A 26701-nucleotide genomic window follows, 5' to 3' on the forward strand; every position below is an offset into this window, starting at 1 on the left:
CCAGAAAATCTGGTTCACAAAGAAATTAAAACCGGCTCTTAAAGGGCCCACACACAAACTCACCCATTTCAGAAAGCAACCTGAAATCACCAGAAAGGTGCACAGTGCTTTGGTGAAAAGAGACTCACCTAATAGGCCCTGTGTGCATCTCGGTGAGAGGTGAGACCTCTCCAGACTGGGACATTGGCGGTGGCCATTGTTGTGGGCGTTTTGACACAGACACCGTTGGAGTTCTCCCTGGGGCCTGCTGGCCTGGGGTCTGCCCCACCTGCTAGAGCACCAATTTGGTCCAGCTCAGCCAGGGCAGGCAGCCCACCCTGGAGACTGGCCCCACTCAACAGCGGGCCCTCGGGCAGCTTGTGGGCCTGCATAGATTGGTGACTGGATTCTCTGCAGCCTGGCAACTGAGCCGACTTTGGTGGGGTGGGGCGTGCACAAGGAGCGGGTGGATAGTGTGGGGCGGTGGTGGGGTGTGTGGGGCTCCCGCCGTGGAGAGACTGGGTCCGCTTCGGGGGGTCGGGGCACGCACAGGGGGCAAAGCTGTATTGACTGTGTCTGTGGACCTTTGGGCAGTGGGGCTTGTCAGCTGCAGAAGACTTGTGCTTCTCAAAGACCCACATAGGGGATTTGCCCCACCTTCCAAAGCCTGAAACAATTGGGTGCTCCCGTGCCAGCCCCACACAGCTGCAATCCTCAGAGAGCTGACAAGAGACCTAAAGGTTGGAGGCTTATAGCAATTGTAAGGCCCTGAGCCTAACAACCTGCCACGCTCGGTGCCTACTCACTTAAAAGAAATACTGCAACACAAATGTGGTATTAGAACTTGCAGCCAACTGTGCTGGGGCTCCCCACACCTGATAAAGAGACTGAAGGGCCCACAATAACTACAAGCAGCTCAGCATTACAACAGCTGGCTAGGAGCATAACTCGGCTTCCCTGGGCACCTACAGGGAGAGCAAACAGGCCACAACAGAAGGACACACGTAGCCCACGTAGGGGTCACCCCTGGAACATTGAGAACTGAGGGAAGCACACTGCAGGCCCCCTAAGGCATCACTTACATAAGGTCACCTATCCAAGAGCAGGAGACGTAGCTGACCTACCTAATACGTAAACACAAGCACAGGGAAAGAGGCAAAATGAGGAGGCAAAGGAATACATTCCAAGTAACGGAACAGGACAAAACCCCAGCAAAGGAACTAAGTAAAACAGAAATGAGCAACCTACCTGACAGAGAGTTCAAACAAAGAGTGTTAAGGATGCTCACTGATGTGGGGAGAAGAATAGATGAAGTCAGTGAGAATGTCAACAAAGAAATGGAAGATATAAAAAAGAACCAATCAGAAATGCAGAATACAATACTGGAAATGAGAAATTCACTAGAGGGACTCAAAAGCAGAGTAGAGGATACAGAAGAACGGATCTGCGAGCTGGACGAAAGACTAGAGGAAATTACCCAAGCTGAACAGGTAAAAGAGAAAAGAATTAAAAAGAGTGAGGACAGTCTAAGGGACCTCTGGGACAACATCAAGCGCACTAACATCCGGGTTATAGATGTCCCGGAAGGAGAAGAGCGAGACAAAGGGGCAGAGAATCTATTTCAAGAAATAATAGATGAAAACTTCCCTAACCTAAGGAAGGAAACAGACATCCAGGTACAGGAAGCACAGAGAGCCCCAAACAAGATAAACCCAAAGAGGCCCACACCAAGACACATCATACTCAAAATGTCCAGAATTAAACATAAAGAGAGAATCCTAAAAGCCGCAAGAGAAAATCAAGTTACATACAAAGGAAACCCCATCAGGCTATCAGCTGACTTCTCAGCAGAAACCTTACAGGCTAGAAGAGAGTGGCATGATATATTTAAAGTGCTAAAAGGAAAAAACTTACAGCCAAGAATACTCTACCCAGCAAGGTTATCATTCAAAATGGAAAGAGAGATCAAAAATTTCCCAGACAAGCAAAAATTAAAGGAGTTTGTCACCAAGAAACCAGTGCTACAAGAAAAGTTAAAGGGACTGATTTAAGGGGAAAAGAGAAGACCACGAATAAGAATAATTATCTATTTCCATGGTAAATGGGTAATGGATACAAATGCACAAAAAAGAGGTTAGATATGATATCAAAAACATAAGAGGAGGGAGGAGGGGAGTTAAAGAGTAGAGCTTTCAGACAGAGGTCAAACTAAAGAGACCATCAATTCTGTATAGAAGAAGAAAGGAACAGAGAAGGACTACTAAAACACTGAGAAAAAAACAAAAGTTAAATAATGGCAGTAAGTACATACTTATCAATAGCTACTTTAAACGTCAATGGAGGGACCAGCCCGGTGGTGTAGTGGTTAAGTGCACGCACTCGGCCTTGGTGGCCCTGGGTTCACAGGTTCAGATCCTGGGCATGCACTGACACACAGCTTGTCAAGCCATGCCGTGGCAGCATCCCATATAAAACAAGAGAGGGAGATGGGCATGGATGTTAGCCCAGGGCCAATTAAAAAAAAAAAAAAAATCAATGGACTAAATGCTCCAATTAAAAGGCATAGGGTGACTGATTGGGTAAAAAAACAAGACCCGTATGTATGCTGCATACAAGAGACACACTTCAGACCTAAAGACACTCACAAACTGAAAGTGAAGGGATGGAGAAAGATACTCCACACAAATGGCAATGAAAAGAAAGCTGGGGTAGCAGTATTCATATCAGACAAAATAGACCTTAAAACAAAAACTGTAGAGCTGGCCCCGTGGCTTAGCGGTTAAGTGCGCGCGCTCCGCTCCTGGCGGCCCGGGTTCGGATCCCAGGCGCGCACCAACGCACCGCTTCTCCAGCCATGCTGAGGCCGCATCCCACATACAGCAACTAGAAGGATGTGCAGCTATGACATACAACTATCTACTGGGGCTTTGGGGGAAAAATAAATAAATAAAAATTATTAAAAAAAAACTGTAAGAGGAGACAAAGAAGGGCATTACAGAATGATCAAGGGAACAATCCAACAAGAGGATATAACACTTGTAAATATCTATGCACCCAATGTAGGTGCACCTAAATATATAAAGCAATTATTAACAGACATAAAAAGAGAAATAGACAGTAACACAATAATAGTAGGGGACTTTAACACTCCACTTACACCATCAGATAGATCATCCAAACAGAAGATCAATAAGGAAACATTGGCCTTAAATGACACACTAGAACAGATGGACCTAGTAGATATATACAGAGCATTCCATCCAAAAACCAAAGAATACACGTTCTTTTCAAATGCACATGGAACATTCTCCAGGATTGATCACATATTAGGCCACAAAACAAGTCTCCATAAATTTAAGAAGATTGAAATAATACCAAGTATCTTTTCTGACCACAACGGTATGAAACTAGAAATCAACTATAGGAAGAAAATCAGAAAAGCCACAAATACGTGGAGATTAAACAAAATGCTACTGAACAACGACTGGGTCAATGAAGAAGTCAAAGAAGAAATCAAAAAATACCTGGAGACAAATGAAAATACGACATGCCAGAATTTATGGGATACGGCAAAAGCGGTTCTAAGAGGGAAGTTTATAGCAATACAGGCCTGTCTCAGCAAACAAGAAAAATCTCAAATAAACAATCTAACAATGCACCTAAAGGAACTGGAAAAAGAAGAAGAAACCAAGCCCAAAATCACTAGAAGAAGGGAAATAATAAAAATCAGAGCAGAAATAAATGAAATAGAGACCAAAAAAAAAATAGAAAAAATTAATAAAACCAAGAGCTGGTTCTTTGAAAAGATCAACAAAATTGACAAACCTTTAGCTAGACTCACCAAGAAAAAAAGAGAGAAGGCACAAATAAGTAAAATCAGAAATGAAAGAGGAGAAATTACAACAGACACCTCAGAAATACAAAAGATTATAAGAGAATACTATGAAAAGCTATATGCCAACCAATTCGACAATCTGGAAGAAATGGATAAATTCTTAGAATCATACAACCTTCCAAAACTGGATCAAGAAGGAGTAGAGAATTTGAATAGACCAATCACCAGTAAGGAGATCAAAACAGTAATCAAAAACCTCCCCAAAAATAAAAGTCCAGGACCAAACGGCTTCCCTGGTGAATTCTACCAAACATTCAAAGAAGACTTAATACCTATCCTCCTCAAACTCTTCCAGAGAATTGAGGAGGGGGGGAAGCTCCCTAACTCATTCTACGAAGCTGACATTACCCTGATACCAAAACCAGACAAGGACAACCCAAAAAAAGAAAATTACAGGCCAGTATCACTGATGAACATTGATGCAAAAATCCTCAACAAAATACTAGCAAATCACATACAACAATACGTTAAAAAGATTATACACCATGATCAAGTAGGATTTATTCCAAGTATGCAGAGATGGTTCACCATTCGCAAATCAATCAACGTAATACACCACATTAATAAAGTGAAGAATAAAAATCACATGATCATCTCAATAGATGCAGAAAAAGCATTTGACAAGATACAGCATCCATTTATGATAAAAACTCTGAATAAAATGGGTATAGAAGGAAAGTACCTCAACATAATAAAGGCCATATATGAGAAACCCACAGCTAATATCATGCTCAGTGGTGAAAAACTGAAAGCTATCCCTCTAAGAACAGGAACCAGACAAGGATGCCCACTGTCACCACTCCTATTTAACATAGTACTGGAAGTCCTAGCCAGAGCAATCAGGCAAGAGAAAGAAATAAAAGGGATCGAAATTGGAAAGGAAGAAGTGAAACTGTCACTATTTGCAGATGACATGATTTTATATATAGAAAACCCTAAAGAATCCACCAGAAAACTTTTAGAAGTAATAAACGAATATGGTAAAGTTGCAGGATACAAAATCAACATACAAAAATCAGTTGCATTTCTATACACTAACAACAAAGTAGCAGAAAGAGAAATTAAGAATACCATCCCATTTACAATTGCAGCAAAAGGAATAAAATACCTAGGAATAAATTTAACCAAAGAGGTGAAAGATCTGTACACGGAACACTATAAAACATTGCTGAAAGAAATTGAAGAAGACACAAAGAAATGGAAAGATATTCCGTGCTCTTGGATTGGAAGAATTAACATAGTTAAGATGTCCATACTTCCTAAAGCTGTCTATAGATTCAATGCAATCCCTATCAAAGTTCCAACAACAACAACATTTTTCACAGAAATAGAATAAAGAATCCTAAAATGTATATGGAACAACAAAAGACTCCGAATAGGTAAAAGAATCCTGAGAAAAAAGAACAAAGCTGGAGGTATCACACTCCGTGATTTCAAAATATACTACAAAGCTATAGTAACCAAAACAGCAGGGTACTGGCACAAAAACAGATACACAGATCAATGGAATAGAAGTGAAAGCCCAGAAATAAACCCACACATTTATGGACAGCTAATCTTTGACAAAGGAGCCAAGAACATACAGTGGAGAAAAGAAAGTCTCTTCAACAAATGGTGTTGGGAAAACTGGATAGCCACATGCAAAGAAATGAAAGTAGACCCTTACCTTACACCATACACAAAAATTAACTCAAAATGGATTAAAGACTTGAACGTAAGACCTGAAACTATGAAACTTCTAGAAGAAAACGTAGGCAGTACGCTCTTCGACATCGGTCTTAGCAACATCTTTTCAAGCCCAATGTCTGACTGGGCAAGAGAAACAATAGAAAAAATAAACAAATAAGACTACATCAAACTAAAAAGCTTCTGCACAGCAAAGGAAACCATCAGCAAAACAAAAAGACAACCTAACAATTGGGAGAAGATATTTGCAAACCATACATCTGATAAGGGCTGAATCTCCAAAATATATAAAGAACTCATGCATCTCAACAACAAAAAAACTACCAACCCAATTAAAAAATGGGCAAAAGACCTGAACAGACATTTCTCCAAAGAAGATATACAGATGGCCAACAGACACATGAAAAGATGTTCAAAATCATTAACTATCAGGGAAATGCAAATCAAAACTACAATGAGGTGTCACCTCACACCCGTCAGAATGGCTATAATTAACAAGACAGGAAACAACATATGTTGGAGACGATGTGGAGAGAAGGGAACTCTCATACACTGCTGGTGGGAGTGCAAACTGATGCAGCCACTATGGAAAACAGTATGGAGATTCCTCAAAAAAGCAAGGATAGAACTACCATATGATCCAGCTATTCCACTGCTGGGTATTTATCCAAAGAACTTGAAAACACCATTGCGTAAAGATACATGCACCCCTGTGTTCATTGCAGCGTTATTCGCAATAGCCAAGACTTGGAAGCAACCTAAGTGCCCATGAAGGGACGAATGGATAAAGAAGCTGTGGTATATATACACAATGGAATACTACTCAGCCATAAGAAATGATGAAATCCAGCCATTTGTGACAACATGGATGGACGTTGAGGGTATTATGCAAGGTGAAATAAGTCAGATGGAGAAGGTCAAATACCATATGACTTCCTTCATTAAGTAGTAGATAGTAACAACAATAAACAAAGACATAGAGACAGAGATTGGATTGTTGGTTACCAGAGGGGAAGAGGGGAGGGAGGAAGGCGAAAGGGATAATTCGGCACATGTGTGTGGTGATGGGTTGTAACTAGTATTTGGATGGTGAACATGATGTAATCTATGCAGAAATAGAAGTATAATGATGTACACCTGAAATTTATGCAATGTTATAAACCAATGTTACTGCAATAAACAAAAAGTTTACCAAAAAAATTGACTTAAATAGGAAAAAAAAAAAAAGTAGAGTCTTCCAGGAAGTCATAGCAATACTAAGTATGTACACACCAAACAACAGAGCTGTAAGGTATGTGAAGCAAAAACCAATAAAACCAATGAAATTAAACTAGACAGTGGAAGTAAACTAGAAATCAATGACAGTCTCCAACTATGATTGTGGATTTGTGTGCTTTTCTTTTCAGTTCTGTTCATTCCGGTTATCAATAACAAATAACTTGAAAAATCTCCAGAGACTTGGAAACTAAACAATACACTTCTAAATAATCTGCGTGTTAAAGGAGATGTCTCAAAGGAAATTTAAAAATACATTGAACTGAGTGAAAATGAGAATACAACGTATTGGAATTTGTGGGAAACAGGTAAAGCAGTGCAGAAAGGGAAATTTATAGCATTAAATCTGTACATTAGAAAAGAGAAAGTCTCAAATCAAGAATCTTTGTTCCCACCTCAAGAACCCAAAGCAAAATAAACCCAAAGCAAATAGAAGCAAAGAAATAATAAAGAGCAGAAATCAATGAAAGTGAAAACAGGAAAACAGAGAAAATCAGTGGGAAAGAAGCTGTTTTTCTCAAAGGTCAATACAATTGACAAACCTCTAGCAAGACTGACAAAAAAGCAAAGAGAGAAACCACAAATTACCAATATCAGGAACAAAACAGAAGATATAACAACAGATCCTCTAGACATCAAAAGAATAATACATAAATATGATAAATTAGATGAAATGGACAAAAAACACAAACTCAAAGAATGCAAACTACCATAACTCACCTAGTGTGAAATAGATTATTTGAATAGCCCTTTATTAACAAAATTGAATTAGTAATTTTTCAATTCCCCAAAAAAAGACCCAGATGGTTTCACTGGAGAATTCTACCAAACATTTAAAGAAAGATTGAATACCAGTTCTGTACCATCTTTTCCAGAAAATAGAAGAGATGGGACATTTCCCTATTTATCCTATGAAGCTAATGTTACCCTGATACCAAAATGAAAGAAAGTACAAAAAAAGAAAAATATAAACTCTTTATTGATATATAAGCAAAAATTCTCAACAAAACATTAGGAAATAGAATTTCAGCTATATATGAAATCATATACATATGTAAAATATATACATCATGGCCAAATGGAATGTATTCCAGGGATACAGGGCTGGTTCAGTATTCAAAAATGAAGTACTATAATCCATCATTTTAGTAGGGTAAAGAAGAAAAACCACATCATAGCAGTCAATGCAGGAAACGCATTTGACAAAGTTCAATACCCATACATGTTTAAAAACTGAAAAAAAATAGGAATTGAGGAGGACTTTCTCAGCTTGTTAAAGAGCATCACCTACAGCTAACATTATACTTAATGGTGAAAGGCTGAAGGCTTTACCCCTTAGATCAGGAACAAGGCAAGGATGTCTGCTGTCACCATTATTCAACATATTGGTGGAAGTTCTAGCCAGTGCAATAAAGCAAGAAAAGGAAATAACGGCACACAACTCAGAAAGGAAGAAATAAAACTTTTTATTTGTGGATGACATGATTGTCCCTGTAGGAAATCCCAAGGAATTTACAAAAAAATAAAAAATAGATCTAATAAGTGAGTTTAAGCAAGGCTACAGGATACAAGACAAATACATTAAAATCTATTATATTTCTATGTGCTAGCAGTGAACACCAAAACTTAAAATACAATACCATCTATAATCACACAAAAAGAAAATGAGATACCTAGCTATAAATCTAAAAATAACACATATACAGGGCATGTATACTAAAAACTACAAAAAGCTGATGAAAGAAATTAAGGAAGATCTAAATAAGGAGAAACATACTGTGTTCATTGTTTGTAATACTCAGCCTAGGAAAGATGTCACTTCTTCACAAATTGATATACAGGTTTAATTTAATTCCTATCAAAATTCCAGTAAGATTTTTTATAGATTTCTGGCAATATTATTATACAATGTATATGGAAAGGCAAAAGAACTAGAATAGCTAAAAACAACTTTGAAAAAGAAGATTAAAATAGGAGGAGTCACTCTGATTTCAAGTCTTACGTAGCTACAAGTCATCAAGACTGTGTGATATTAGTGAAAGGATAGATACATACATCAGTGGAACAAGAATAGAGAACCCATAAATAGACCCACATAAATATGTCCAACTGATTTTTAATAAAGGTATAAAAACAATTCATGGAGGAAGATAGCCATTTCAACAAATGGTGCTCTAGCAATTGGACATCCATAGGCAAAAAAAAAAGAACCGAAGTCTCACACCTTATACAAAAACTAACTCAAACAGATCATGAAGTTAAATGTGAAGTGTCAAGCTATTCATCTTTTAGGGGCAAAAAACAGGAGAAAATCTTCAGGATCTGGTGCTAGGCATGCTTGTCACTAAAAGCATGATCCATAAAAGGAAAAATTGATAAATGAGCCTTTAAAAACTTTTGCTTTATGAATGATCCTGGTAAGAGGATGAAAAGATAATCTAGAGACTGGGAGAAAATACTGGCAAAGCAAATATCCAACAAAGGAGTAATATCTAGAATAAAGAACTCTCAAAACTCAATAATAATAAAAACAATCCAGTTAGAAAATGGGCAAAAGAGATGAGCACACATTTCATCGAAGAGGATATATAAATGACAAATAAGCACTTGAAAAGATATTCAGCGTAACTAGCCATTAGAGAAATGCAAATTAAGACCTCCATGAGATATTACTACATGCCTATCAGAATGGCTAAAATAAAAAATAGTGACAACAACAAATGCTGGCAAGGATATGGAGAAACTAGATCACTCATACATTGCTAGTGGGAATGTAAAATGATATAGCCACTCTGGAGAACAGTTTGGCAGTTTCTTTAAAAAACTAAACATGCAACTACCATACAACCTAGCAGTTGCACCCTGGGCATTTATCCCAGAGAAATGAAGACTTATGTTCACACAAAAATCCATACACATAGCAGCTTTATTCATAATAGCCGAACACTGGAAACAACTCAAATGTCCTTCAACGTATGAATGGTTAGACAAAGAATAGTACGTTCACACCATGGAATACTATTCACAAGTAAAAAGGGACAGACTGTTGATGCAAGCAACAACCTGGATGAATCTCCAGAAAACTATGCTTAGTGAATAAAGTCAATCCCAAAAGGTTGCATACTGTATGATGCTACTTTTGTGTGTGTGTGTGTGAGGAAGATCAGCCCTGAGCTAACATCCATGCCAATCCTCCTCTTTTTGCTGAGGAAGACCGGCCCTGAGCTAACATCTATTGCCAGTCCTCCTCCTTTTTTTCCCCAAAGCCTCAGTAGATAGTTGTATGTTATAGTTGCACATCCTTCTAGTTGCTGTATGTGGAACGCCGCCACAGCATGGCTGGACAAGCGATGCGTCAGTGTGCGCCCGGATCCTAACCCAGGCCGCCAGCAGCGGAGCTCGCACACTTAACCGCTAAGCCATAGGGCCGGCCCCAGTGATGCTGCTTATATGACTTTCTTGAAATGACAAAATTAGAGAAATGGAAAACCAATTAATCGTTGCTAGTGTTAAGGAGAGTGTCAGGATGGAAGGGAAGTGGGTGTGGTTATAAAAAGACAACATGAGGGATCCTTATGGTAATGGAAATATTCTGTATCCTTTTTCGCTGTTTTGGTTGTAACAGTGTACTGTGCATTTCCATGATATCGGCATTGGGGGAAACAAGTTAAAGGTTGAACAGGATCTCTCTACATTATCTCTTATACCTGCATGTGAATCTATAATTATCTCAAAAAGTTTGATCAAAACACAATAATAACCACATACAAACAACTTTAACTAAATTTAACCTCTTCTTTAAGATTACAATAGCAATTAAGTAAGAATTAAGAAGCCTCACAATTGTACTATAATAAAATACTAATGTGAGAATACAGAATATAGTTATAATGATATTTTTTGAATTCATGAAGAACAGTTTCTTTTTCAAATTATTGTTATTAATTTTTTTGTTAAGTATGGCTCTTTTATGAGTCTCTGTCACATTTCTGCACAGAGTAAATTTTTATACAACAACTAAGTCCCTCCATGCTAAATGTTATGTGTTTAGCATACGCCTAACAAATAATAGAGTTACTGTTGAGATTTTTATTATGCATAGACTTTCTTAATAAGATTTCTCAGAAGTAGCTGAAGATAAAATTATACTCATATTCATCAAAAAGACAGCTAGGCTAGATGGAATAAGAAAGACCTAGTTGGAAGATAATGATGAGTTTTAACATTTAGCTAGGTAACTAAGGGAAGAACTCCAAAAATGAGCTAAACATTAGAATATTTTGCACTTTAATATATAAACCAGTATTTTTTTTTAAAACAAAACCAACCAAGTTCATTCATGACCTCTATGCATGTCAGACTTTTTTTTTTTTTTTGAGGAAGATTGGCCCTGAGCTAACATCTGTTGCCAGTCTTCCTCCTTTTTTCCTTTTTTCTTCCCAAAGCCCCAGTAGATAGTTGTAGGTCATAGTTATACATCCTTATAGTTGCTCTATGTGGGACGCTGCCTCAGCATGGCTTGATGAGCAGTGCGTAGGTCCGCGCCCAGGTTCCGAACCAGTGAACTCCGGGCCACTGAAGCAGAGCACGCAAACTTAGCTGCTACTGCACTGGGCCAGCTCCACATGTCAGACTTGTAAACACAATTAAGTACACCAAGTAAAAAGCATTTGTATGACAGTACACGTTTATCCTTTAGTTTATTTTTGTACATTACCTGTATTAAAAAACATTTTGGTAGGCTCACAATAAGATTGATGGACCTGCTATTTTAAATCAATTTAAGCAGTATCACTATTTTAAAAAGTAAATTCATATATGCATCATTTCTCTTTAGACGTTATCACAATTTTGACATTTTGACAATCTTGTTTTATTATGCCCCGTTTTTGTTTTGTTTTTGGTGAGGAAGATTAGCCCTGAGCTAACATCTATCGCCAGTCCTCCTCTTTTTGCAGAGGAAGATTGGCCCTGGGCTAACATCCGTGCCCATCTTCCTCTACTTTATATGTGGGACACCTGCCACAGCATGGCTTGACAAGTGGTGTGTAGGTCCGCGCCCGGGATCTGAACCTGCGAACCCCAGGCCACTGAAGCAGAGCACATGAACTTAACCACTATGCCACCAGGCCGGCCCCTTGCCCCCTCTTTTTTAAGCAAATTCCAGAAATATTTTACCTGTAAATATTTCAATAGCAGTAATTTTAAAAAATGTAACCATGATACCATTATTACACCTAACAAACTAGCAGTAATTCCTTAATAATATCTGATATCAAGTCTGAATAGCATCTTTTTTATTTCATTCGGCAATTAATGTTGGAAAACAGTACTAAGTTTTTTTCTTTGGGGTCCAGGAAGACTAACAAAAGGTATTCTCTCTATTTTGAGAAATGGGAATGAGAACTAAGCCAGCACTTATCTAGGCATCTGCCTTGTGATTGGCACTCAACACCAGTTCCTGTGGCAGGAGAGCCGAGGCCTCAATGGGAAACTATACAGCTCATAAAATTACAATGTACTATCTCTAGGATTTAAGCAAGAGTTAGCCTGCTAGAATTAGATCCAACGAGGAATCATGATGAAATAAAAGAGATCAATATGTTAGTTTTACAGGGTCCATAGATTCTTGATAGTTAGTGACTTAGACTTGGGGTTGAAGAAAATAGGAATTAATTTTCAGAGAAATTTGTTCTAAGTGCTATACCTTATGTTTTTGCTCTCTAAGGACTTGGATTTGCCTAATTATGCCATCCTCCATGGGAGAGGCAGTTTAGCATAGCACAGTGGGTAGAAACTTGGGCTATGGGTTCAGACAGGAATTTACCTTCAGCTTACTACCTGAGCTTGGAGGACCCTCCTTTGGGAGAGCTGGTCATATGAGGAGTTAAAAGAGTAAGGTACCCTAATGACACATCCTAGTCATCTAGTGAGAGTGATGGTTGGTGTTTGGGCAGCTCACAGAAGGTCGTTGTTCTCTTTTTGTATAATCTGTGAGAATTACGCGATTCCCAACCGATCCTTGGCTCTCGTGTGTAGAGAAGAAGTTGGGGGACCCCTGTATTAAAAAAGACTTTCTTAAAAGCCATTTTTTAAATATAAGTTATTGAAAGATAATTATGTTAAAAGATAGAATGATTTATATGAATGCCAATGCTATCCTAGTTATGGACCATCTGACTAAGGGTTCTGTTTAGAAATTTAAAACTACATGATTTTTCATTACGGTTAAACCTTCCTGGTACATTGATGATTCCTTTCTGTTTAGAAGTATACCTGTTTCCTTTATGCTCTTGTTCTGTAGTCTGTTTTTTATATTTTAACCAAGATCTAGTTATTGTAATGCAAGTAGAGACCATGAAGTTTAACTCTTGTATTTCCCTGTAAGAGATTGGATAATTTGCAGCATAACACTGTTTTTGCAGCATTAGTTGAGTTGTTGCTAGAAATAGGTTTACTGTTAACCTGTGGATCTACTGATGTACTCAGCTTAATGATTTCATCCATGAAGGAACTGTTGTGGGGCAGAAGAGTCAAAGTAGTGCTAGAGACCTGGACCAAAATGTCAGTGGTATCAAGGTTGAGAAATACTGAGCTAGAATAATAGGATACAATTAAAATCAGTGAAGTGAATCACCAGCAACTTAGCATAGTACATGAATCCTCTTTATTCATTTAGTAGAAGGTGGTATGGTGTATGATTTTGATCTTAAAAATGCTGTATTTCATTGACAACCTGGGGGAAAGAGTGAAGACTGGAAAGTACTGTTATGAAATGACTCCATTTCTATGTTATGGGCTGTCTCTGACCTGTGAATTCCACAGTGAACGTCCTCACCTATTTCACCATCTTCCTGATGATGTTGACACCTGGGTCCAATTCATTACATTCCTAAACCCCACTGACCTCCTTCTTTCCACCTCAGGCACCCACTAACACCGTTCAGCACTGCTCTACTGATCTTGGACTTTATATTTTTCTTTTACTATAGCCAACTGTTTTGCTCTTACCTGAATTTATGCTGTTGATCTTCAGCTGGGATCTTAAGTAAAAAATGGCACCTAAGACTATACTTTCAAATTATTTTCTTTTTGTTTTCCAAATTATTTTCTAAAGAGCATAAAAATAAAATGATACCCTAGTCTGCCTAAATTAAGTATTGCTTACAGAAGTAAGAATTTCTCAGACAAGATCTACTATTTAGTAAGATAAAATTTTATATTTATGAAACCATGTATAACATTAATACCACACACGCATACACATTTATTATATACACACAAATATAGAAAGTTTTCTCCATATAAAACCTCTCTGTATTAGCAAACTAACTATGGTACGCGAGTATTATGTTTCAAGTATATTTGTTTCCAAACTGTAAGTTATAATTTCCAAGCTGCAAGTTATAATAAGGGAATTCATTCCTCCTGTGAAGTGGATTTTAATCGGTTTCATACAACTTGGGATGGCTCCAAGCATTCTGTTGTCATTTGTCCTTTTTGTTGTTCACTGAGGAAATACACCCATAAATGTGATAGACGTGCACCCCAGAGGTCATCTCCTAAATGTCAACGAAATCAAAAAGCCAGTTTCAACCAAAATATTCTTGTCTCTGTACTATTTCCATAGTAATAGGAGACCAGAACTCACTCTTTACATTTTCACTTCCCATTACTGATTTTTTTAAACGTAATATTTGGATGCTAAACACATATCTGAGTGCATAGCACATAGGAGGAAAAAACGTATGTATTTAGTTGCCTGTCATTTATTCCAGTATTATTTATGCTGAATGTGCAGAGCATTTATAGTGTCGTCATATTTTATATTTGGAAAATGAGGTTTAGGCTCTTTTACCTCTGGTTGACAAAAAAAAATTATTTTGACCTCCATTTTACGAAAGATTTTGCTGATGAGGAAATAAGAATTGACTATGTGACCAGCAGTAAACATTTTTGAATGTTAGTTTTGACTTCTGTTTTCAACTGGGACTTGAAGGTCATTGAGGACCCCAAGATATCATGTCTGTGTGGTAACTGCCCTGGCACCCCATTGGATACACGCCTCCTCAGCTGCCACCCTCTGGCAGTTCATTCCAGAACCACACTTGGTTTCGTGTGCTACTCTGCAGGGTTCCAGGAAGATCTGACCTCTGTGGTCTGTCCTGTGACAAACTGAGTTGGTATGAAGATTAAGAGGAGCTCAGTCTCCTTTCACTGGAATTGGTGATCTCAGTTGCACACGTGTGGTATCAGCATTTAGAAGAGTGTCTCATAAGTGGAAAATTTTCAGAAGTATTTTTAAATGATTAGAACATGTCAAGACCTGAAATAATAGTGCTGTTGTATATTCATATGGCACATTGTCGAAGTTCTTTCACATACGTTATCCCTATTTTCCATAGAGGACTCAAACTCAGGTGTTTCAGTTTCCCATCCATTTCCCTTTGTGTTGTGCACACAGTAGGGAATAGCAGTACTGAAGATTATTTGATCCTTTGAGAAGCATTAATTAAAATGATCACTTCTGCATAGGGTTCTATGGTCAAATGAGTTTAGGAGGAGCTGGAGTATATCCCCCTTATAGAAAGCCAGAATTCACAATAGTATGTTAGTTTCTGAGAACCCACTGTTAAGAAACTTATTAACTTTTATTTAACCCAGAGGTTTCCAAGTGTGATTTAGCCATTTCCCAAAAAAATGGAATTAGGAGTGGGGTATGTGTAACATCTGAAAGATTGATGTCTCTTTTATTTTGCTTCTTCTCTTACTTGACAGTAACATACAGGTTGCAGTGGGAGGTGTGGAGACTACTTTCTTCTTAAGCTCAGAACATCTCGTAAAAAATTTTTTTCCAAATCAGTTGTATTTAGAGCAGTGCTTCTCAAACATGGATGTGCATTCATGTCACCTAGGAATCCTGTTAAAATGCAGATTCTGATTTGGCGGGGCTGAGAGGTAGCCTGAAAGTCTGCCTTTGAAACCAGCTCTTACGTGATGTCGATGCTGCTGGCCCTGGGCTCAGTCTGTGGAGTATAAAGGCTGTGAAGTCCAGTCAGCTCTGTTACCTAACAGAAGAGTCTGGCAGAATGCTGTCCTTTCCCATTTCCTCAGAGACATTATTCCTTTAAACCTCCTCATCTTCATCTTCTCCTCTCTACTGATTCTTGGCTCTCAGCATATAATTGCATACTCAAGTTTCAACCGTCTTAAAAATAAAAACCTCTCATTCCCAGTTGTCCTGGGTATATTCTCTTCTAGCTTTCTAGTAAGATCTATCTCCATTTCCTCATTCCATTTTTGTTTTGTTTTTATTTTTGAGGAAGATCAGCCCTGAGCTAACATCCGTGCTAATCCTCCTCTTTTTGCTGAGGAAGACCGGCTCTGAGCTAATATCTATTGCCAATCCTTGTCCTTTTTTTTTCCCCAAAGCCCCAGTAGATAGTTGTAGGTCATAGTTGCACATCCTGGTAGTTGCTGTATGTGGGACGTGGCCTCAGCATGGCCGGAGAAGCGGTGCGTCAGTGCGAGCCCGGGATCCGAACCCGGGCTGCTAGTAGCGGAGCGCGCACACTTAACCACCAAGCCACAGGGCCAAGCCCACCTCATTCCGTTTAATACCTCAGCTCACAGTCCAACTTCTCCAGTGTGGCCAGGGTCATCCTGGACCCTCCTGATTGCTTCACCTAACAGATGCTTTTCTGTTCTTAAACAGTCCCTTGGGGATATTTGATACTTTTGACTACTCTTCTGTAAACTTTGTTTTTCCTTAGCTCCATAATAGCATTTTCTCCTCTTTCTTTGTGCCTCTCTAGCCTTCCCACACTTGTTTACCAGCTCTTTTTTCCAGGTTGAAATGTCACCTAAATCCGTGACTTCAGATACCCTTCTTAGGCTGTGTCTTGAGCTCCACATTGACCTCTGCTGCCTGGACAGCTCTGCATGAGTGGTCCTCTGACCCTCCCAGTTTAACACGTCCAGGCTGAACTGATAGCCCTTCTCCACTCTAGTCTGCAAATCTTCAACATCCTATATCCTAGAGCCCTCCCTTTCCCCTACCCCTTTACAGTAGTCTGTTCAGTTAGTGTGTATCACTTTCCACTTGTCTTGTTATTTCTACCTGTTAAATTTCTCTCCAAATTCTTCTCTTCCATAATTGGCTCCTAATTGGATTCCCTGTCTTCATTTTTCAGTCCTCTACACTGTTGCCTGTGAGATCTTTCTAAAAATGAAAATTGAATGTCACTCTCCATGTTATTAAAACCATGTAGTGGTTCCCCACAGCTTCAGAATCAAACTCCTAGCTTGGAAGACAAGTCCTTTTATTTGCCAACCCCCCACAATGTGCTCTCCATATTAAACTAAGAGCTCATCACCTGGGTGGTACTCCTTACCCCTGTCCACAGAAATGTTCTCTGCACTTGAAATGCCCTTTCTTCCTACCTTATCCTTCAAGGTTGTAGTCAAGTCTAATACCTCCTCTTGGAATGCCATGACACGTGACACACCCTCTCTGCCCCCTTTCACCACCAACCACCACACATGTGCACACACAGTCAGAATTTAGATGCTCTTTTCTCTGTATTCATTCCTGTATCATCCTGAGCATGAATTATCCTAGCACTCTATCATGACGCTTGTTTTTCATGTCAACTCTCACCATAGAGTAGAATTCTTTGAAAACACAGACTATTTTTTCATCTCTGCATCCCGAACATCTAGCACAGTTTCTCCCCCACATAGTAGGTAACAAATGTTTGAATGGTTATGTATTTAATTACTTCAACCTTGCTCTTCTTCCTGCAGTCTTTAATCAGGTTGTGCTTTGGTCCCACTTGTTAACATGTAAATGGAATTCTGTCCTAAACCTTCTTTGCCCTAAGCATTCTAAAACCTGTGAGATTTTTGAAAACCCAGATGAATAGATTTTCTCTTCCTTTCATCAGGAGCTTCCTCCAGTTGCCTGGAGTTTTTGTAGTTTGAAAAGGTGTTTTTAGACCCAGGAATAACTGTAGCAAAAATTATGGCAGGCTAGGGGCAGTACTCCTTCCCAAAAGCCTTATGCCAACTTTTTGATTTCAAGAAGTGATATGTTTACTTTTCTAATTCCTTCCCTGTTTTTCTCTGTGTTTTTTCCCTCTAAATTAAAATTGCATTTTCTCAGAGTTGTACATTACCAAAACTTACAGCGTTATATTCCCTCTAGGACCTAAAGGTGATTGTGGTGTGAATAATGGTTAAACTTGCCATTTGCCCAAACAGTTGTCACTTCATTAAATATCCTTTTCAATTTCTTAGCCATTTGATGGGTTATTTTTCCCTATATTTATCGATTTTACTTAAAATTAAGATTGGAAATTTATGTGAAACTAGAAAAATATATAAACATCAAAAAATATTGAGGCAAAAGTCTAGTAATTAAAAATATCTTTGGGGCCAGCCCACAGGCGTACAGGTTTAAGTGCGTGCGCTCGGCTTCGGCAGCCCGGGGTTTGCAGGTTCAGATCCCGGGCGCGCACCGACGCACTGCTTGTTAAGCCATGCTGTGGCAGCATCCCATACAAAGTAAAAGAAGACTGGCACAGATGTTAGCCCAGGGCCAATCTTCCTCAGCAAAAAGAGGAGGATTGGCATCGGATGTTAGCTCGGGGCTGATCTTCCTCACACACACACACACACACACACACACAAAAAAAAAACTCTTAAACTACTGAAAAATCATAGCTGGAAATTCTTGGCTTAGCTGCTAACATACTAAAGATACAGCCAAGATGATTGCTTGATACAGCCAACTAACCCCAAAACAGATTACAGTAACCTGTGAGGTCATCTAAACTGACAGAATTAGTGGGTTTCTATGTCTGGAGGAAAAACATGACTCGATAAGACTTGAGTAACTAAGAAGACCGCCAGTTTCAAGGCCCCTTGCTAATACTTGTGTCCTGTCCCAGTACTTGAAAATCTGCAGACTTCATTTGCATTGAGAGGACGTCTTACTTGCCGTGGGCTGTGTTGTAAGTGGTGGAACAGGTGTTCCTATAAAGCTGGAGTGTGGCTGTAAACTGAAGGCTTAAATCTGATCTGACCTTATCAGGTTTCAGCACCCCTTGAGGAGAGCTTAGTTTAATAAATATTTACTACAGTCTTCCACAGACTGGACTATTTTGCTGACTAGCATTAGCTTCTCTACCCCTTATTTGGCCATCACCTTAGGGAACTTCAAGATGGTTCAAACCAAACTAACTTTGGAAGTTACATCCATTTTTTCTACTTCTACACCAGGGTGGCTAAACATTACTAAAGAAAATCATGCTAATATGTGCATATCATGCACTTAACACACTCGCACATTTATCTATAGTGTATATTCACATATAGGTGTGCAATTATATAAATCACCAACTACCAAGATTTTCCCACTTGTCTATGACAGAGCATTAGAATTCGATGTGTCTAAAACTCTTCGTTCCCTCCTTGAAACCTGATTTTCCTTTTTTATTTATCTCAATTCACAGCATACCCTTTCATCTCAGTCACTTAAGCCAGAAGTGGAGTCAGCCTTAAACACCTTACCATTCTTACCCTGTTATTTACCAAGTCTTGTTAATTTCTCCAACGTAAATATTAAGTTTGATCTTTGCTTCCCATTCTGGCTGCCGCTGTTTTCATTTGTCAGGACTTCCAGTTCCTTACCTGGATTATTGTCGTAGACTCCTTACTGGTCTCCCTGTTGCCAACCTCGCCTCGTGAGAGTTCATCCTCTAAACTGTCCTCTGATTTTGTTCCCCGCCTGCTTCCTACCTTTTCAGGGTTCTTTGGTGTCTTTTGGGCCACCTCTCTAACCTCAGCTCACATGCCTGCCTGTCCCCAGCTTCCAGTGTAACTGAGCTTAAAATCTGCCTCTCTGTCCAGAATGCTCTTTCCTCCCCTTAACTTTCCTAATAAATGAGTAGGAGCTTACTTATCCTTCAGGCCTTCACTCACAGGGCTCTCGACAGTTTTTACCATCAGAAGTGGTCATGCCACAATACTCCTCTAGGCAACTATTGTGGAAGTTTTTGTGCTACCACGTCCTTGAGTTAAAGACATTCATATTTACCTGAGTATTCTCAGTGCTTGGTACAAATCAAGTACTCAGTAAATGCTTGTTGAACGGAAGAACTAAATTACTAAGGAATTAGACATATCTGTGTGTTATGTCTGACAGAAAGTAAGAACAGGAAATTCTTAAACACTATAATCCCCAAACCTTCTAATCTAATAGTTCTGGTTTCTTCCCTGTTTAATTTCCCCAGTAAAATTGATCAAGATTTGTTTAGGCCATCTCCTTTCCTTCTTAATAAGCATTCAGGTGATGTTAATTTTTGTAAAGGGAGGGAAGGACACAAAGGGTGTAAATAATCACAAATATTATGTACTTCCAAAAATAATCTTAGAAATCCAAAATAATTCCTAGCTAAAAGCTTTTTGAAGGATGTGAGGAGTGTGTGCTTTTTATGTTCTTTTTTCTTCCTTTCTTTTTTTTTTTTTTTTTTGGTGAGGAAGATTAGCCCTGAGCTAACATCTATTGCCAATCCTCCTCTTTTTGCAGAGGAAGAGTGGCCCTGGGCTAACATCCATGCCCATCTCCCTCTACTTTGTATGTGGGACACCTGCCACAGCATGGCTTGATAAGCATACATAGGTCTGCACCCAGGATGCGAACCGACGAACCCCGAGCCACTGAAGCAGAGCATGTGAACTTAACCACTACACCACTGGGCCAGCCCCTATGTTCAATTTTAACTGCAACATAAACAAAATAAATGAAAATTCCTTTGAGTTGTGTTAAAGATAAGTGATCCTAATAAAGAGAAGATAAATGTGGTGGGCAGAATATTAATCCTGCTAATCCTGCTTCTGCTACAATTATGTGTGGTCTTGGGACAAGTCATTTCTCCTTTTGCAGCTCAGTCCTATCTGTAAAATGAGAGTTATTATACATCAGTAGATTTGCACTGGCCCTCTTTCTTCTGATGAAACACGGGAAACTCTGTATGAAAGAAAGAAAAGCAGAACGGCTCTACTTGGGAATTGGGGGTGCCATGGAAAATGAGGGGGAAAGAGGAGGAAATGGTTCTCCCTCCACTGGGCTCTCCCTACTTCCTGCCTTATCTCCTAGAGGTGGCCCCTGCAGGATTTCCGTGAAATACAATTTGAAAGACACTGTATTGGATGATGTATGTGTGAGTCCTCTCCCACTGAAGCTCAATCAAATAGAATCAGAACATATTAAAGTCACAGAATTTGAAGGAGTTTCGTATTTAAACTGTTTAATCTTGAATTCTAGTCTAATGTTTTTTTCACAAAACTTTCCTATCTTTGCATAATATTTAAGTGTAGTCTCAATATATTTTAGTCTTTAGGGTTTGCTGTACACATTTTGTTTTGCTAATTTGCTTTTTTACTGTTTAGTTTTATTTAACTAAGATATTTTAATTCACTGAAGAGCATTGATCACTTTCTCTCCTTTCGTCTGACATTTCAGGGCACGTTCACAGTTAACACCCGTGCCCTCTTCTCCTGTTGTTCACCACATGTCATTGCCTGCAAACGTTCATGTTGATGAAAGCTGACGTGCGCTGAGGACTGACTGTGTGCCGAGCACTGTTCCCAGTGCGTTACATTCAGGCACCCCACAATTCTAGGAAGTCGGCACCGTTATTATCCTCATTTTACAGAGAGGTTAAGCAGTGGGTCCAAAGCAACGCATCTAGTAAGAGATGGCACGGGGGTTTCAACCTAGACAGTCTGGTTCCAGAGCCCCACCCTTAGCCATTCTGCTAATCTTATAGGTGTAACTTCATCCCACAAACATAAATTTTCTTGAAAGCAAATGAAAAAAAATTAATTTTCTTATTTTTATACATATTTTGAATTTCTTTATAGAAATATTGAAAACCAATGTGAATCACTTAGCATAGTGACTGGCCCATAGTGAGTACTTAGTAAATATTGGTTATTAGTAATTTTGGCATATGGACGCCTGTAATGTCCATAGCATTGATTAGCAATTAAAAGGAAAATTCACCAGCATTCCAGTTACCTCATATTTCCCAGCTCTGAGAGAAAATTAAAGAGTCACTTATTTTACATGGTACTTTGCTCTGTGCTCTTCATGTCTAAAGAAAACTAAGATACTTTGATTTGTTGTTTTGAATTCTTACCTAACAGATGCTGTAATTTTTATCTTGCCACCAGGTGGCAGCATGTTACACATGGAAATAATTTAAATATTACTCTTGTAGGCAGAGAATTTATTTTCAGTATTTAGCCTTAAAAATTGTTAAACCATAATAAGAATAAAATATTATTGCCTGTTTCCCTTTACCTCTATTTTCTCTCATTGGCTGTGAGGGCCCTTTTCACACATTGTCTGCAGCCTACAGCTAGAGCTGCCTTGGTCCTGCCCTGCGCACATTCTCCATCAGTTAGTGCAGAAAGTTTATTTTTCCTGCATCTTACAGAGATTTAAGCCTTTGTGCTTAGATTCTCCCAACCAAGTTGTGTTAGTTCAGCAACAGCAGGAATCCTGTTCCCTGTATCTTACATAGTACCTAGAGGAGTGCCAAATCTGTGCTAACAGTTTAATATGTGCCCGCAGATAAATGACAGATGATAGGTAGGATACACATCTGCTTGTGTGTTTGCTGAATATTTATTTGAATTATAATGCATTTATAGTTCTTTGTGGTTATGTTTATTTTATTTGTGCTATAGAAGTCCTTGAAGATTTACTTAAGTTTAGGTATTATCAGAACCATTCAGATAACTACTGCCAAGAGTTGAAAGATTAGTGTCTGAGGTGGAAGGCAATTAATGGCTAATGAAGCTAAAGGGCTGAATGTGGCAATTAATCAAAGTAGGGCAAAGTGGGGCAGGGAGGGGGGCTAATGGTAAACTGAAGAGAGTCAGGCTGCTGATACTGGAGTGGAGCATGGGGAAGCAAGAGGCCCACCAGATTAAGTTGACTGCAGGGAAATCTGTTATACTTCATAATCGTGAATCTGCCTAGATATTGTTTGTTTCACAGTGCTGATAATGAAATCCTTTGACACCAGTTTCTTAGCAAATTTTTTTCCTAGTCTGTAACTTATTTCTTAATAGTCAGATTTGACTATATTTGAAATGTGGAGTGGAGACGAATGTAACATTCTTACTTGTAGTTCTAACTTACGTGCCGCAAAACCTGCAGTGATCTTTAGGATGTCATGTTTTAAAAGTATTACGTTAGCTGATGCTAAAAATTTTCTGTAGGTACGCCATCAGCTTACTTCATTTTTCTGATATAAGGGAAATAAGTATTCCAGGTAGATTAATTTCTGAGGTTACAAAATCTGACCCTGGTAAACATCAAAACTTGTAAGAATAATGATGAAAGTATTTCAAAAATATATTTTCTATTTCTTACGTTAAACAGCAAATACTGAGCCTCGCTCTCCTTGATGAGTTGGCGCGTCATCATCAACACTTGTACTCTGCCGTCAGGAGCTGTAAGAAGCCTGCACACGTCTGCTGCTCCCACAGCCGCTGCCGCGTGCAGGCTCCCCCATGGCCTCTTCCTCTGCTGCTGCACATGCTCGTCCCCGCTTCCCACTCACATAGCCACACCCGTCCCTCATGCTCGCTCTCCCTCCTCCTCCTCGTAATTTGCTTCCATAGCCTGGGAAATAGAAAAAGTAAAACTGGTTAAAATTATGTCCAAAATTGGAAGGAATTTCAAGTTAAGATTGTCTTATTAAAGCATGAGCTTTAGTGTAAAAGCTTTGTAGTATCTAGTTAACTTATTGTTGCTAATTTCCTCATTTTTTTAAATGTATTCTAGAGGTATTGCAGATTGTTACATCTCTACCTTGAAAAATATATATGAGGATTGATTTTTAGTGACTAGAGTAAAATGAGCAATTAAAGCAAATTCTAGCCAATTATTGTAACAGATGTGTCTTTCTGCATTCTTGAAATGCTTTGCAGCTTTAGTGGACAGATATCGTCTGTGACACCCAAGGCTCTTATCTTAGGAGTTTCATTTAATCCCTAATAGGCCTTAACGTTATTTGGTTAATGTTTCATTATTTTTAAGAACTCAAGAATTTCAGTCCATAGCCACACATTTTTAAGGCAGTTGTACTAATGTCTACATTATCACATTAGATTTTAAACTGAGAATTCATTAGAGTTGATTATTACTTAATATATATTAAATATTAATTTTTCCTATGATGTAGATAAAACAATCCATTTATATAGTATCCTCTCTATAATATGCTAAGAGGAGTGGAAAATATTTTATTTCAGTGTCTTTAATATTTAATCAGAGAGTTGGATGACAACTAAATGTAGTGTTGTCCAAACACTATATAACATTGAGATGATAGGAATTATAAAAGGAAATATAACTGTTTGTTATATTTCAATTGTAATGCAATAAATTGCATGTCTTTCAGATATAAAATACCTCCCGAGTCCATTGGGTACAACTATTCTTAAAGGTGCTTAATAAAATACTGGGTACTATTTAAGTAATAAAATTAGTAGTGACTTGGAAAATTTTATATAGCATAGCTTTCTTAAGCCAGTTTTTAACTGATTCATCGACAGATAAGCAAAAAGTCAATTTGTTTACATAAATTGGCACATTTAATAATGACATATAATATAAATGCTTGTTTATATGAAGTTATAACTCATTTATGGGGCCTTGTAGTTCTGTCTAATGTGCTAGTGAAATGTACACATGTGGGTGGCCCAATATGGGATTCCAACCAAGTAATTTTATGAATCTGTTGACCTCAGTATTTAGTTAGCCTGGTTTCTAAGGGCATCATCGTAATTGACATGTTATTGGAAATAAAGTTAAATTTTTTCTTATTTATAGGGATAACTTCAATTTTGAGGAATGTGAATCAATTCAGAGTTGGCTGAAAGCCAATTTCTCTTTCGCTTTAACTCCAGCACACATGAAAAGCACACTCACTTCCTAAGTGCCTTGTGAATCTGTAGTGATTAATTCTTCTCATTATTTTGCTGCAAATTCTCATGACCCTCTCTGATGATTCGATCAACCACTTAGAGTTTATGCATATTCATATCTCTGCGCTCCTGCCGCAGTCGTTCATGTCTCCTTCACTGACTGGTGTGCTCTTGGTGCGGTAATTGAGCTGCAGTAGATTGATTACTCTGGGGAGCTGTAAGGCCTTTAAAGGTGAAAACATATCAGTCCTGTTAATTAGGAAACAAAAGCTCTGGTGGCAAGTTCAGCAGTCAAACGTTTCCAGTGTAGAAAAGACGAGAGGTATGATTTGTTTCTCTCCAAGAACCCTGTTTACTTTTTAAATTTTGAATTAAATCTGTATCAGTGGTAGATAGCCCTCTTTTATAAATTTTCATAGAATGCTAATTGAAGAGGACCCAACTTATAATATTAATACTGTTATCTGTGATGTCTCAAATCTCATGTTTAGAACCTGAGTTTATATACATCTTCTATATAGCATTGGCAGTATTTGTATAAAATGTCTTAATTTACATAAATATAGAATGCTTGTGTATTAATTTTGCTATTTAGAGGCTTCATTGATCACAATGTTCTATCACTAATTCTTGTCACTGTAGTAGTGTGCTGTATGGGAAAAGGGTGAAACTTTATTCAACGTGGGATAGAAGTTGAACTACCTGTTATCTCTTTGTTATAAGCATCCTTTGATTCTTTCTCTCTTAAACTGTATGTTAAGTAATACATTGTCTTGGCAAAAAGGATCCTGTGTGGAACAGTGGCCTCCAAAAGTAAGCTAGTTTCAGTATGGAAGTTTATGCCATTTATCTAGTTGACAAGGTTTTCTCATGTGTGCTGTTCTCACATTACGTTACCCCCTACCTATCATGAATTTTTCTTTTGAGATATAATTCACATACCATAAAATTCACCCTTTTCAAGGGTATAATTCAGTGGCTTTGAGTATATTCACAAAGTTCTGCAACCATCACCACTATCTAATTCCAGAACATTTTCATCACCCCAAAAAGAAACCCCAGACTCATTAGCAATCACTCTCCATTCCCCGCTTCCCCTAAACCCCTGGCAACGGATAATCTACTGTTTCTCTCTATGGATTGACCTCTCAGGACATTCCATATACAGTCATGCATCGCTTAATGATGGGGATTTGTTCTGAGAAATCTGTTGTTAGGTGATTTCGTTGTGCGAACATCATAGAGTGTATTGACACAAACCTAGATGGTATAGCCTACTACACACCTAGGCTATATGGTACTGATCTCATGGGATCGCCATCATGTATGCGGTTGTCATTGACTGAAACGTTGTTATGCAGCGCATGACTGTAAATGGAATTGTATGTATGTGGTCTTTTTTGTCTGGCTTTTACTTAGCATAATAATGTTTTCATGGTTCATCCACACTGTAGCATGAATTGGTACTTCATTTTTTTATGGCTGAATAGTGTTCCATTATATGGTTATGCCACATTTTGGTTTTCATTCATCAGTTGATGAACATTTATATTATTTCCACTTTTTGGCTATTGCTGCTAATAATGCTAATGAGTATTCACATACATCTTTGCCTTGTTCTTAATCTTAAGGGGAAAGTTTTCAGTCTTCACCACTGGGTATGATGTTAGCTGGGGTTTTTTCCTTAGATGCTGTTTATCAGATTGAAGAAGTTTCCTTCTAATCCTGCTTTGTTAAGTGTTTTTGTGATGAAAAGTTGTTGGATTTTGTCAAATGCTTTTTCTGCATCTATTGAAATGATCATGTGGTTTTTATCCTCTATTCTTTTAATATGGTATATTGCATTGATTTTCTTAT

At 38.4% G+C, this 26701-nt stretch overlaps 1 protein-coding gene across 1 annotated transcript in view; it reads left to right on the top strand.

Moving 5' to 3' along the window:
- The window catches only part of RAB2A (RAB2A, member RAS oncogene family), a 97005-nt gene that overhangs the window by 66786 nt on the left and 3518 nt on the right, over positions 1 to 26701 (top strand). The window lies entirely within an intron of this gene.

This window comes from Diceros bicornis, chromosome 33 (assembly GCF_020826845.1).
Source record: "Diceros bicornis minor isolate mBicDic1 chromosome 33, mDicBic1.mat.cur, whole genome shotgun sequence".
NCBI lineage: Eukaryota > Metazoa > Chordata > Mammalia > Perissodactyla > Rhinocerotidae > Diceros > Diceros bicornis.